This window comes from Mustela lutreola, chromosome 5, assembly GCF_030435805.1.
Source record: "Mustela lutreola isolate mMusLut2 chromosome 5, mMusLut2.pri, whole genome shotgun sequence".
Classification (NCBI taxonomy): domain Eukaryota; kingdom Metazoa; phylum Chordata; class Mammalia; order Carnivora; family Mustelidae; genus Mustela; species Mustela lutreola.
The window spans coordinates 108,315,405-108,331,363 of NC_081294.1; the positions used below are offsets into that span (position 1 = coordinate 108,315,405).

A 15,959-nucleotide genomic window follows, 5' to 3' on the forward strand; every position below is an offset into this window, starting at 1 on the left:
GAGTCTTGCTTCTTTCTTTCAACATTACATTTATGTATAGCTTCATAGTCTATGGTTGGTCAGAGTTATGTTCCAACACTCAGAGCATGAAGGGTGGAGTAAGATTTCCACCTGCCTGAAGGATCTGTATGTGGGCTGGGAGCACATTCAGAGTTCGGGCAGGCTTCTAGTCTGCCCTGGCTTCTAGTTTCTCCTGTATCCTCTGTGCACGTGCACAGCCCTGTGGTCAGCCAGGACATGAAGAGACCCTAGTTTCCTTAAGACATGCAGGTGGAAGGCAGCCAGGGTTGTTTGCAGAGTTCAAGTCCCTCTGTGGGTCTCTCATTACTAGGATCTTTCTGTTACCTTTCTGTTTATGTTGCTGGTTGGTTGCATGTGCTAACTGGGATGGCTACCTCAGACTTGCTAGTGAGATTGCTTACTTGTACTGGAGACACTGCAGATATGATATCACTGGAGATTTTTTTCCATATTAAATTTAAGCATTGCCTCCTTCAGATAGGCAACCCTAACCCTCATGTTTAGGATATGCCCCCTTCTCTCTATTTCCATATAACTGGTACACCATTCTATGTGGTGATTATCTGTATACTTACCTGATTCCCCATAGTAGTCTGAAAGCTTGACTGCCAGCAGTTTGTTTCTGTATCCTCACTTCTATATCCTTGGTGCTTAGCATGATGAACACTCTATACGCATTTGTTTAATTGAGTTAAAATCATATAAGCTGCAAGGGAGTTCTGCCAGGTTTGTTACTTATATAAATACATGTCATTGTATTTCATTTCATTGTATAATGTATTATTTGAAATAAGTGGGTCATTGAGTAGTGTTTAAAAACCTGTTTGTTTTAGAAGGATTTTTATTAAATAGCAAAATTCTTTTTTAGTGGAATGAACCATTGGATGCAATATTATGTAATGTCATCAGTGAACCCTAAGTTCATTACCTCTAAGCTCATTAGTAAATTATTTGATCTTTAGTAGTTTTTGACAGGATTTATCATTCTGTTCTTGTTACACTTTTACATTTGGTGTTTTCATGTTCTTGGTTTACCTCTTAGATTACTCTTCACTCCTTTTCAGTCTCCTTTGTTGTTTTTCTTTTCTCTATAACCTCATAATATTAATGACCATGCTATGTCTTATTCTTTTCTTTTTTTTTCGTCACTTTATTAAAATACTGAGTTTATTTCACATGTATATTTTTGTCTCCTCACCATTCCATTTGTCTGACCACCACTACTACTGTGTCTTATTATAACATTCCATACATATTTAAAACCAAGCAAAGGGTGGAGTTCCAGCTTTAAAAACTAAACAGGCATTTTAGACAACACATTCTTGGCAATGGAACCTGGACATTTATCAGACATAGAAGAGAAAGTTCTCACTGTGTGTTATAAAAGGGACAGCCAGATATCAACTGTTTCAGAAATGAAATAAGATGGAAAATTTTAACAAACTGTTTAAACTGCTTTCTTGAAGAGACTTCCTCCTCTGCCAGAGACCTTCAGTGGCCTCTTGGTCAGTCATCCGGAAACAATTCTTGACGTGATTGATGAACTTGGCCTCTACTTTGTGAAGAGAACCACTTACTTGCATTTTTGCTTTAATGTCTTCTATAGAACAAGGTCCTTTCGGTGTTTTGGGAGTCTTTTTCTGTGGTTTGAAAGATTTTTTGATCTTGGTGTTGATGGTTTTGACTCTTTTCCATTCTGGTTTGATTTTTGTACATTTTTGGCTGGAGTATCTTGTATAGATTTCTTTACTGGAATCTTTTCTTCAGTTTTCTCATCATCAAAATCATCATCATCATCATCATCTTCATCATCATCTTCACTGGCAACAAGTTATATTTTTTTCTTTGGACCCTTCCTACCCCTTCCAGGGGCAGAATGCTTTCCAGATACACTAAGGAGTTTCTTTCTTCTCTTCTTCTGACTCTGCATCTTCCTCCACAGCTACTGAGGGTTGTCCGCTAGTACGCACCGGCCCTGAACCACATTTCAACTGTAAGACCACAGGTGGTGGTACTGCAGAGCCCCGAAGGGAAACCATTGGCTGTACAGACATCTTCAAAGTTGCCAGTGTGACTTTAATTGGACTGCGTTTGTAACTCATTGCGTCCGTTTCAGCTGTGTCCAATTCATCCTTTGCACCAACCCCTACACTGACCCTTCTTAAAGATAACTGGTGCTCATTTTCATCATTATCCACCTTAAAGGGATAATTTTTGTCAGTCTTCATGTTCACAACTGAAGGGATAGTTCTTGGGCCTCAGGGGACTCATGTCCATGTTCATTAAATCTTCCATGGTGTAGTGGCATGAACTTAGGTGGGAGAGAAGGCAGACAGAGATCAATGACTGCTGTTCCACAGGAGAGCCATGCAGGAGGGAATCACACCAGAGACTGTCTGATTCTCTTAGCTATTCTCATGAACCTGGAGGTCATCATTTGAATTGCATCAAATATTAATTACTGCCAAATATATATTCCCTGTCCACACTTCTCTCTTGAATTCTAGATTCATCAGTTCAACTTCTTACCTGACATTTCTACTTTAATGTCTCCTCTTAGATCCTGAAGTCAACATGTCCAAAATTAAACTCTGAATCTCACCCCCCCGCAAACTTACTCACCCACTACCACCCAAACTAATCTTCTCTCAAATGATAAGACTCCATCTTCCCAATTGTTCAAGCTACTGGAGTTATCCTTACATTCTCTATTCCTCTCAGACCCCACATTCAGTCCATTAGGTCATCCTGTTGCTCTACCCTCATATTATCTAGGATCAGACCATTTCTCATCAACTCCCCTTGCTATCACCCTGATGTAAACAACCATCAGCTTTCACTAGGATTACCTTCCTATCTGCCTGCTTCCACCCTTGCCTTCCGATGGTATAACATTACCTTTTAAAATGTGAGTCATGGGGCACCTGGGTGGCTCAGTGGGTTAGGGCCTCTGCCTTCAGCTCGGATCGTGATCTCAGGGTCCTAGGGTCGAGCCCCACATTGGGCACTCTGCTCAGCGGGGAGCCTTCTTCCTCCCCCCTCCTCTCTGCCTACTTGTGATCTCTGTCAAATAAATAAATTAAATCTTTTAAAAAAAATGTGAGTCATATTGCATTACTTCTCAACTCTAGGTAAAAGCTGAAACATTTATTTATTTCTAAAAACATTTATTTATTTATTTTAGAGAGAGAGAGATTGCGTGTAAGCCCAAACAGGGGGTAGGGCAGTGGGAATGGGAGAGAGAGAATCCTCTAGCCGACTCCCCACCAAGGGCAGAGCCCTAAAGTGGGTTTTGATCCCAGGACAATGAGATCATGACCTGAGCAGAAATCAAAAGTCAAATGTTCAACTGACTGAGCCACCCAGGTGCCCCACACAAAAACATTAATAATAGACTATAAACTATGGGACCTGCTCCTTCCTCACCTTTCTTATGACTCTTCTGACTTCACCTCCTATTTCCCTTCCTTTTATTCATCACCACCCAGGCACACTGCTTCCTTGCTGTTCCTCAGACATACTAGAGAAACACTAGTGTTTCTCTACATTCCTTCCTGGGGCCTCTAAATTGTCTGGCCCCTTTGTGTAGACCATTCCTCTTTTAGATATGGCTGACTGCCCACCTCTCACCATGCCCTCCTCTTTCATGTGTTCTCTCAAGACATCACCTTCTTACCACCATTAACAACGTGTTGGGCCGCTTGGTCTCCCTGCCTGCCAGCCTCACTCCTGACTTCCCTTATCCTACTTCGTGTTTTCTTTTTCTCATACTACTATCCACCTTCCAATGTGCATTATAATTTACTTTTTTAGTATGTTTATTGTTTAATGTCTCTCTTTCCCAGCTTAGTCTATGAGGACAGAGGTCTTTGTTTTCTTTGCTGATATGCCCAATGCACTGAGAATATCACCAAGTATTAAGTAGGCACACAAACAAATATCTGTTAAATGAATGATTACCTGATTTTTTGTAAAAAATAAAAATTCACAGTTTGTCTGAAGAACTTTATTAGGTGAAAAGTTTAATTTGAAAAATTATGAGAAATTTTTAAAAATGCTGATGTTCTTTTATCCCTTAATTGGTGAATTAGGATCCATGAAAACACCATAAAATTTACATAAAAAGTTAATAAGTATCATTCAAATAACCTCTTCAGGGCAGTCTTTTTAATAAAACTGGCATTTCTGTAAAAGTGGGATTTTTCTATAATGATATGCAGAATAGTGGAATTTAATGCATACTTGAGATTTAAAAATAACCATGTAACAGTGTTTTGAGTGGGACCTTTTTATCTTGTTCCAGAATTGCAGCTAAGGCCTTAAGCTGAAGACAAAATACCCTGAGTAACTAATTTTCTATATTTAGATTGCTATGAATAATCTACTAGCCACTGGGACCAGAAACCTGCCTGTAGAGATTGTTCTGAGGAACCATTCCTGAAAAACTGGGATCCCTAACCCCATCCCAATATGAGAGTAGGATTCAGCAGAGGAGAAGTACAGAATCTGTGATTAGGAATGATTCCTTCCCCTCCCAGAGCCTTCCTTCCTTGTCCAAGGAACCACTTAAAAACAGTAGGAATACCCTCAAGTGAGAAGGAGGGTCATTTCTTTTCCTACTTGAACATTTGCTTAGCATTGGACTGGCTGGTCTGCCCTTTTCTGCTAAAACAGGGCTAAATAGAATTGAGAGTGATAGTACAGGGGGAATGTTTAATCTGTTTAATATATTTTCTCCAGAGAGTAGCTAGACTTGGTCTATTTTTCTGTTGTCCTGCTCAAGCCAGGAGGTAAAGGCTGCTCTGCAGGGGTAGAGGGTATATGGTCACTGCCTATATCAGTAAATGTCCAGGTTTCCCTGCACGATCTTCTGAAGAGTCCATACAATCACCCCACCAGGGAGCTGGCAGCTGTGTGCCTGCCACAAGCAGGGACACTGACAGCTAGTTAGTATCAGCCAGAGAAGCAACAGCAAACAGCAGAGAGGGTACTGTGACTCCAACCAGTTAAGGAAGGGGATAACTGTCCTTTCTGCTGCCAATTCTCAAGCCATGGGCCCCTGGAAGAAATGGTGAGGGACGGCAGGTTACTCTGAGCAGGACTGTGCTTCATTTCTCCATTCCAAGCTGTAGAGGGTGTGGGTTGAACCAGGGAGAAAAGAGCTTCAAATCGATTTTGAGTCTGAAGGCTTCAAAATAACAACAACAACAGCAACAACAATAAGAAGAAGATTGAATTTTTTTTTTAAGATTTTATTTATTTATTTGACAGAGATCACAAGTAGGCAGAGAGGCAGGCAGAGAGAGAGGGAAGCAAGCTCCCTGCTGAGCAGAGATGCCCCCCCCTCCTTGCCCAATGCGGGGCTCCATCCCAGGAGACCATGACCAGAGCTGAAAGCAGAGGCTTTAACCCACTGAGCCACCCAGGTGCCCCAGAAGATTGAATTCTAATTGTTTGAAGGATAGAGTTCTAATAACTGAAAGTGCCTAACGAGTTACCATATGGTACTGAGTTGTTTAAGGGTCCTTAATGTATCAGTAAGGTATTGCTGCATAATAAACCACTTTAAAACTTAGTGGTTTAAAACAACCATTTGTTATTTCTAAGAAGCTTATGCATTAGCTAGACCATTCTGTTGATCTGTGACAGGCTTAACTGATGTCCGCAGGGCTTGTGTATGTCTCTACCGTCAACTCATGGTGGGTGGGAGCCGGCTTGTCTAAGATGGCCTTATTTGGGATGATTTGACTTGGTTTCATATTCCAGGAGGCTAGTCTGAGTTTGTTCTTGTGGTGGTGGCTGGGGTCCATAAGCAGAAAGTAGAACCACTCAAGAACTCTTTAAAACTTATATTTAAACTTTTCTTGGAGGCCAAACTCAGAGTCATTGTGGGAAGGCACTACCGAAGGGCAAGGATATAGTGAGGCATGAAAAATTGGGGCCATTAATGAGGTCAATCTGCCACACTTAACAGGTGGGAAAGGAGATTCCACACAAGAGAGTTAAGAGCAGTTATTGGGGGGAAAGTTGCGTATTTGTACTCTGAGGAGTAGGAACCCTTTAATCACAGGTTACAATTGATTTGGACTACATGGGTTCCCAAGATAGAGTCTGTTTCTTCTATATGTTCTTTCTGATGTATAAGATTAACATAAATAATTTTTTAATGATTGTGATTTTTTAGTTTGAGGGTCACCCTGAATTTGATCTATTAGGGGAAAGCTATATGCATAAAATATATGGAATTTGGAGATGAAGGCCAGAAGATGTAACAAGGAAAGTTGCAAATGGCTGCCTCTAGGTAGACTGACAGGGCTAAGAAAGAGCTGTTGATTTTTGTTATATATATGCATTTTAGTGCTGTTTGACTTTTAAAACTATGTGTTACATTGTTTTGATTAAAATGAGTCATAATATTTTTTAAAAAGGAAGCTCCATTTTCAAGGCATCATCACTGTGCTATTATTTACATATAGTAATTTCATTTAATCCCCACAGTATCCCTATGGATTACCTATTATTATTTCTACCTCAAATGAGATAGAGAAGGCTTAGAGAAGTTAGGAGACTTGTCTAGCTGGTGTTACATTGTCTCTATGTAAGAGGCAGGGTCAAGATGGGAACCGAGGTGTATCTGCTTCCAAAGACTACCACCTTCACCCCTAACCTGTAGTTTAATATGTGAATCGCTCACTTAGTTCGAAGCTGAATTTTAATCTGCTCCATACTAGAATTTCATACTATTATGTAACTCCTGCAATGGAACTAGAATATATGTATTTTTTTTCTTACTAACGAAATTGCTTCTTATCAATGTTTAGGCTTCAAATGGAAAAATAGTGATTGAGTAAATTCTTCCATCATATTCCAAGGGAATATGATGAATATCCAGCATGTTTAAATTTGTTCTGAGGAAAAAAGTATTTACTTTTACTTAATACTTAGATACATTAGATGCTTAGATTCCAGATATTGGATTATAATACCACATAAATTTAAATATTTCTTAAAAAGTATGCTTGTAGCATCTTTTTGTATAAGGAAAGTATTTATAATTAGGAGTTTGATTAAGAAGAACTGATTTGCTTTCATGAATTTTCCAAGTTACCAATATCCAGCTATATTATCTTAGTTTGGGAATTAAATGTGATACAAACTTCATCTACTAATTGCTTTTAACAGCTGCTGTAGATATTTATTGCAAAATGTCATTGAAAAGACAGATTTAATATATTAGTTTAGTACACATGGTGATTTAAAGATTAGAGTATGTTAAATAAACTGTGTCAGAAATTATAAATAAACTAAAATGAGTAAAATTATCCTAAAATTGCTAGACAAGTCTTCACATTTAATGTTACATTAATGAGTTTTGTACAGAGACTGTTTAGAATAAAATCCTTTTTCATCAGATGTTGCACATATGCCTTCACTGTTTGTTTTTCTTCAAAGTAAAACTTAATGAAACAGCTAATAAAACCCAATTTTACTCCTGATCCTTGAAGGAAACAAGCCCTTGAAGTGCACCCACTGTTTATTCTTTTGCACTGGTTTTTGCTACTTTTCAGCATGTAAATTTTCCAGTAATGGAAAACAGTCAAAGCCATAAACCTTTTCTTCCAAGTTTTATAAACCCAGTATTTATTTCTTATTTGTAAAGTGATTGCACAATGGAAACATGCTTTGCACACATACAGAGAAGTTTGGTCTCAGATCTTCATGTTCACCTCCTGCTGGCTTCAGGAGGGCGTACTGCATGTGCATTTAAATGGATCTTTATTATGTAAATAATGAAGAACCAGAATGGGGGATTTAACTCACCCCCTTTCAAAGTGAAAGGCATATATGAGACTTCTATACCCTGTTACTCTCATAAACCTGAAAATGTATTAGATTGGTGAATACCTTATGAAAAAGGATCGGCCTCCATGAATTAGAAATATACAGATGGCAGATGTATACGTACCCCAAGTGGCTTTTCACTACCCATAGCATATGCCATTCTGTGTCTTCCTGGTTCTTTTATGGAGAGGATTGTTTTTGACTTTGGTGACAGGGTGGAGGTGGATATTTGGGTTGAGATAAGAGTCAGTGTTACTCAGAAGTGTGGCCCTGGATTGGTACCAGTGCAAGGAGATAAATGCAGAAATTGAAAATGAGTGCTTAGAAACTTGTAAGTGATTTGACAGAGTAGTATTATGTCTGTCAAATATAATTTGAAAATCGATACAGATAATGGGGGAAGCTGTGTGTATGTGGGAGCAGAGGTATATGGGAGGAACTCCACCTTTCTTTCAAATTTTCTGTGAACTTAAAACTGCTCTAAAAGAATAACAACTTTCTCCTCCTCCTTCTTCTTCTTTCTTTTTATTTCCTAAATTGAGACTTATATTTTATATGTTTTGAATTTTTTAATTTCATTTTTTTTCTAGTAATTCATTTTAGTGTTTTTCACAAAAGCATGTCTATGACAGATTGGAAATAAAATTCCTGATCTTTTACCACAGATGGTTTGAAAAGCATTTGGTCTAGGATGAGATTTTCAAATGTTGATTTATGTTCCTTTGCCCCATTACATAGCATTTGGTATTCAAATCTGAGTAAAAAGAAAAGGCTATCATTTATAATTTCAGGACCCTAACAAAACCACTCGATGACATTGAATGTTTAATGAGCTAAGGGTTGGATAGTAGAACCTGAAATAAAGGTAGTCTGTGTTTCCCATTAAGGGCAGGTCCATATGCTCCAATGACCACTGGGTGAGAATTGGTACTGACATTTTCATAAGAAAATCAGAAAACCTGACCAGGATTTGTGTCCAAATGGAGGTAGTCTATTGCCAAATTGAGATTTTAAAAAATTAGGGCAGGGTTTTAGGTGGAAGAAAGTGAAGGACAGAGAAAGCTGAGCTGTGTTGTGTGTATCACTCTTGAAGGGTTAGGAAAACTTCGAACCACCATCGGATACTCTGTGGGCCTTGACAGCAGAGTGTGGGTAAAAAAGGGGAGAGCATCAGTGGCAAGCTTCGTTTACTTCTCAGTTTTACCCAGCACATTTTAATGCTACTGCAAATCATGGTGAGGGATGTCTCTTTGATACGTATGTTATTTGTAGCTAATACCTGGACAATCAGAATATAAAGCTGAAATTTATGTGTTATATAACCTTGCATCATAAAAGTGTTATTAAGTCATAGAAGTTTAGCATTAGAAGGTCACATAATTCACCTTCCTCCTGATACTGCTTCTAGTAAGATGGCTTACGATAAATTAGCTTTTCTCTAGCTCCTCTAGGTATGAGTTTATGCCCATGGTGCTGGAGGGGAGGTAACTTGGGATAGCATTCAGGAAGTAGGGATCCCAAACCTTGATTGATCTAAGGATGAGATTTACCCAGAGGATTGTCCAGAAATAATATGCTGAGCTTGGGAGAGAGACAAGAGGCTAATCAGGGAGGAAAGTTGGAAGTTGAATACTTGAATAGTCTATAAGTGGACTCAAGATACTAATGGTCATAATTCATTAACAATGTCTCGTATACCCATTCAGAAATTTATAGTAGTTGAAATGATATATGAGCATTATTTAAATTACTCTATATGTAAAGTACCTAAATTCAGCAGTTATTTTGGTGTGGTACCTGTGGCCAGAAAGTTCTCTGTATTAGCCATATCATATAGCACCTATGCTTGATGTTGGACCTTGAATCATTCCAGTGTATCTGATTACTTACTTCTCATCAGTAATACTTTTTAATTTTTATAATTGTGGTAAGCATATATATATATGTATATATATATACATTTGGCAAAATGTACCATTTTAATCATTTAAATTAATTTTTAAAAATTATGGTAAAAAATGCATGACATAAAATTGACCATCTTAATTCCTTTTTAAGTGGTTCAATTCAGTATAAGTTTTAGTAGTATTAAATACATTCATCATTATTTAGCTATCACCACCATCCTTCTCCAGAACTTTTTCATCTTAGTAAACTAAAACTCTACCCATGGAATATGTCCCCATTCCCTCTTCCTCCCAGCTTCAGGCAACCATTTTCCTTTGTGTTTCTACGATTTTGATTTTTCTAGTTACCTTATTTAAGTGGAATCATATAGAATTTGTTTTATTATAATTGGCTTATTTCACTTAACATAATGTCTTCAAGGTTTATCCACATTTCAGATTTTTTCCTTTTTTAAGGCTGAATAATATTCCTGTGTGTGTGTGTGTGTGTGTGTGTGTGTATGATGTTTTATTTATCCATTTGTCTGTTGATGGATATTTGGATTGCTTTCATCTTTTAAAATTTTGTCTTTTAATACATGTAAAATATTTGTATTTTAATTTTGGCTTAATTTATCATTATCACCATCATCATTATTTTATAATTTTGCTGACTTAGAATTTATACTATGATCACTTTTTATTACATTTTCTGCTACTGAGTGTTGCTAAATAAAACATTGATTTTGTTATTCTTGATTTATTATTTACTTAGTTTTTACTTTTGGTGATAATAATTAGCCAAAGTTACATTCTTAAAAGAATTTTGTAAGTATTATTTGTTTTTGGAAATAAAAAAATATTTATTTTTAAAAATCAAGTAATGATTGAATGTGATTTAATTAGGTTTGTTCATTAAAAGGCTTTCTTGCTTTAGAAAATACATTTGTGAAAATATTTTTAATCACACATCAGTTGATATGCTATATATTTTGTGAATATGTCAAAGTTTTAGTTTTTAGAATAAAAAATCAATGATGAATTATTTGAACATTTATGAAATTTGCTTTGAAAACATTTTATTTTCTTAAAGATCTTGTTTATTTATTTGACACAGGGAGAGAGAGAGAGAGAGAACAAGAAGGCAGAGCAGCAGGCTGGGGGAGAGAGAGAAGCAGACTTCCCACTGAGCAGGGAGCCCGATGGAGGGCTTGATCCCAGGTCCCTGAGACCATGACCTGAGCCAAAGGCAGAGGCTTAACTGACTGAGCCACCCAGGCACCCTGTTTTTTTTTTTTTTTTTTTAAATTAAAGAGTTCTGTATATGATTTTTTTTTTTTAAGATTTTATTTGTTTATTTGACAGAGAGAGAGATCACAATTAGATAGAGAGGCAGACAGAGAGAGAGGGGGAAGCAGGATCCCCACTGAGCAGAGAGCCCAATGTGGGGCTCGATCCCAGGACCCTGGGATCATGACCTGAGCCGAAGGCAGAGGCTTTAACCCACTGAGCCACCCAGGTGCCCCCAGGCTCCCCTGTTTTAAAAACATTTTAGTGAACACAGAAGATTCCCTATTCCTGTAAATAGATATTTGTAGTTGTCAAAGTCTATAGGCCCCATTAGGTCTTTATATTTGAAAAAAGATTTAAATTTTACAGATACTGTACTTTTCAGTCTTAATGGATAACCTTCATTAAAGCTGGAAAATCTTCATAAAAAATAAGTTGAAGTCACTAGTTAGGTGATGAAAGGAGAATCATCCCAAACTTGAAGTTGTGTGCTCAGTAACTTTCTCCCCTCAACCTAAATGCATTACTGGCAGGAAAAATTATTGTGAAGACAAGCTACAGAGCAAACGGGGCTGGCACCTCACCACAGAAACTCATCCTGCGCAGGAAAAGACTGGAACATTCTTAAGTTTTGCAAAAGGAATTAAAAAAACAAAATCTTTTTGAGATTGGTTCTAACAATGAGCTTTTCCAGTATATTTAGATTAAGCTAAATAAACCAGTTATAAGATCATACCTTTAAAAGCTAAAGCCAAGTTGCCTCACATAAGGATAGAAGCCCTCATTTTACCAGCCAATCTAGATGTCAAAGTCAATAAAGCAAAAGAGATGGAAAAAGCGGTACTCTCAAATAATACTTGTAAATACATTGATGATATGTCAGATGACATAAAGAAAACATTAATCCAGATTATTATTAAATAAAACACGTTAGAAACTGCCAAATTCCAGTGCAGCTAGAATTCCTAGAGAGAAATGCTGGGAAGAATATCAGTTCTCTGTAAAGCAATACCAAAAGAAATTATTGGGGATGAAGTATTGAAGGTGATGAATTCATACTTTGAAACAAATAAGGTATTATGGAAACATGCTTGGGTTTGTATACTGCTGGAGTGAGTGTGAAGACAGGAGGATGTAATGGCTGTCCATCAAAAGTCATGAAAACACTGGGTGCCTGGGTGGCTCAGTGGGTTAAAGCCTCTGCCTTTGGCTCAGATCATGATCTCAGGGTCCTGGGATCAAGCCCTGCCTTGGGCTCCCTTCAGAGAGCCTGCTTCTTCCTCTCTCTCTGCCTACCTCTCTGCCTACTTGTGATCTCTGTCTGTGAAATAAATAAATAAAATATATTTTTTTAAAAAGTCATGAAAGCACAGAGATTAAATAATGTGGTATTTTATTCTCAGAGAAGCCCTTTTCTGTAAAAGTTTGCCTGTACATGAATTTCACATAGTCTGATATGTCTAAGTGGAGAATATGTATAGCTGAAGCTGCTTTATTCACGTCTGTTTTCAGCTTCACATGAAGAAATGGGATTGGAATATAGCTTTCCACTGTTTTGTATTGAAGGGTGGTCTGTGTCCAAAGAAGTGTTCTGTCAAAGTTGATGAACTAGAAGGAGAATTCAAACTTTTTTTGTAAACAGTTCTTGCTTTGAAGATTTGTTAAAAGGTAGTTACTGCCTTGAAAAAAAAAAGTTTCATTAGGTGAGTGAATAAACCTAACAGAAAATTGCCAGGACCTCATGATAATATATTTGCATGTACTGATAAAATTTATGGATTTATTGCAAAAATTTAGCCTTAGAAATCTTCTTAAAGAAGATTGATTTGTGGCATTTAGTTTGTTGCACAGTTTGAAAAGTAAAGTCTGATCATTAGGACAAGTAGAGCAACATCTTGTATAGTTAGGGAAGAGTTACATCATGGATTTAGGTGTATGATTTATTTATACTAGTAAGAAATTTTCACGTTATATTTGTTGATGAAAGTAAAGGAAGGTCTGTTTGATTTGCAAAGTGATGGCAATTTTGAAGTACAATTTAGATTTGAATTATCCAAATTCTGGTTAGGGATGAGAAAGGAATTTCTATCCCTTGTCTCTGTAGAGAGAGAAAGTAGATCAGCTTGGGGCTGGAGGTAGGAATGGGGATTGACTAATAATTTTGTAATATAAAGAAAATGTATTTAAGGGTTTTTTTCACTAAGTTTCATATGGACACCACCAGATTCCCTCAAGTTTACTCCATTATACTGTTTAAATATGAATTTTCATGTGTGTCATGATGTGAGAAGTTTAGGAAGCAGTGGACCGAATCCTATGACAGTCTGGAAAGCCAAGGCAAGAATGTTAACTGTGACAGGTCTCAAATTCAATAAGGGACTTCTGAGAATAGAGTAAAAAGCAAGGACTGGGAGAGGGTCAAGTTTCAGGAAATATACCTACCGACTGGGCATGTGTGATGGAGCAGAGCCTGCAGTATCTTATGTCTTACTGAGGTGGGGATAGATATGGGCCAGCAGTAGTGCGATGGGTAGGTGGCAAGAGGATGATGAACCAGACTCAGCCGGACAAAGCCAAATAGCTGGTCAGATGGCCTCTTAATTATAAATAAATAAAATATATAAATCAATATATAAATAATATATAATTTATATTATAAATACATAAAATTAGAAATAATAAACTTTATTTATAAGTGTATAAATAAAATATTGAAGAATAAAGGCCTGGGAAGAGAAATAGGTTATTCTAGTCTTCTCTAATTCACTCATGGGGACTGATCAAAATAAGTTAACATTTGAAGGAGAAACCTATTTTTGGGGGGGAAAAACCCCACTTCACTAGTAATTACTTTGTGTCAGATTCTATTTTTAGTGTTCTGTATATATTAATTCAGTTTAATTTTATACTGGTTGGCAATAGTACTCATTATTACTCCCATTTTATAGGTGAGGAAACTGAGGTCACTCTTATTCATGGTAGAGCTGGTATATAAATTTGGGCAGTTCGGCTCTAGAGTCTGTGTACTTGACTCTATGCTCTACTCCTTCTCAAGTCTGTGGGAATCCTAAGTACTCATTTCCCTCTGAACTCCCACCCTGATCTCAGTGCAGACTGCACACCCTGGGCCTTCTCCTGTGAAGGATGTCGTCTATGGTGGGTTCTGTATTAGGGCCTCCTCCTAGGTTCTTACCAATGGGGCCCACTTCAGTTGCTTTTTGGGGGGTAAGTTGATGAATATAGTATGATCTTAAGATGTCATCAGCACCCCATTATTTATGTAGCTATGCTTTAGCATATGGTGGCCACTAAGTACATGTGGCAATTCAAATTGAAATTTAAATTAGGTAAAATCATATCCGATAAAACCTTGGTTCTCTGATTATAGCAGCCACACTTCCAAGTGCTACTGCCTACCATTTTGGACAGCACAAGAAAGTCTTCCATCATCATAGATGGTTTTATTGGACAGTAGCATTCTTGCCGGTTCTCTTCTCCAGGTCTGCTTCATCAGAAGTGAGAGCATTTTTCCTATTGGCTTCTAACTCCTCAGGTTGCCATACTCCAGTGGCTGGCTCCACTGATTCTGTCTTTCCTCATTTTGTAAAAGACAGCAATACCAGAAAATAATAGATTTTTGTGGCCATTAGTTGCTGGTTCATACAAGATTTGCATTCTTTTTTTTTTTTTTAAGATTTTATTTATTTATTTATTTATTTGTCAGAGAGAAAGCGCGAGCGAGAGCGAGCATAGGCAGACAGAGTGGAAGGCAGAGTCAGAGGGAGAAGCAGACTCCCTGCGGAGCAAGGAGCCCGATATGGGACTTGATCCCAGGACACTGGGATCATGACCTGAGCTGAAGGCAGCTGCTTAACCAACTGAGCCACCCAGGCGTCCCCAAGATTTGCATTCTTGAAACAGTTCTATAATACTGTTGATCTTGCTGTCCTTACCTTATTCTGCAAGTATCATAGTCACAAACTGAGTTCTAAGAATTCTGTATATGACAGCCTGTCACACTTCATTTCCTAATGAACTTGAAGGCATCTGTAGCTCTTGTGGCTTAAAAGTGGACATTACTGTTCAGCAAGAGCTCCTATAGGTATGTAGTTGGATTTTTGCACCCAATTTTAGGATTTTTTTTTAAAGGTTTTATTTATTTATTTGACAGAGACACAGTGAGAGAGAGAACACAAGCAGGGAGAGTGGGAGAGGGAGAAGCAGGCTTCTCACTGAGCAGAGACCCCGAGGATATGGGTTTGATCCCAGGACTCCAGGATTATGATCTGAGCAGAAGGCAGATGTTTAATGACTGAGCCACCCAGGCACCCCAATTTTATGTTTTTTGATACAGCCTGAGTATCATCTCATTTTTTCCCAGTTGTGACTAAGGTTTTGGGGTTTGTTTGTTTGTTTGTTTCTAAATTAAATGTTGATTTGATCACCTGAAAACCATTCTTCTTATTATTATACCCAGCTTTAATAAGCATTCTTTTGTAAGTTGGCTAAACAAAGTCATGTCAAACAGATCTTTTTTTTTCCTTTTAATAAGGTTACCAGATGGGCAAGATGCTATAGAAGTAGTGTTTGATCTCAATCAACTCATTTAGAATGTTTTCAGGGGCTGGCAGTTAGGTGAATAAGGACTGCAGAAATCACATCAAATTTGAGAAACCGGAGAATATTTAATCTGTGGAAAACTAGACTATTTTAGATATTCAAAAGACTGTGTTGAGTGAGCAGAGTTGATCGGGAGGAGAATTTACTGTTATCAGAGGAAGTTGTTAAGGTTACTTATAAAAAATATAAAGTTACTGTTAGTATGTATGGGGGAACACACATAAGTTCCCAAGACCTTGGGGCAGCACTACATAAGCAGGGGTAACTGCAGGATATTTTCATTCTTGCGACCACAAAAGT

At 37.6% G+C, this 15,959-nt stretch overlaps 1 protein-coding gene and 1 pseudogene across 10 annotated transcripts in view; one reads left to right on the forward strand and one right to left on the reverse strand.

The window, feature by feature from the left end:
- Positions 1-15,959, forward strand: part of ATG10 (autophagy related 10) — a 423,722-nt gene that overhangs the window by 210,790 nt on the left and 196,973 nt on the right. The gene's annotated exons all lie outside the window — the stretch shown is intronic.
- Positions 1,408-2,316, reverse strand: LOC131832420 (nucleophosmin-like; annotated as a pseudogene).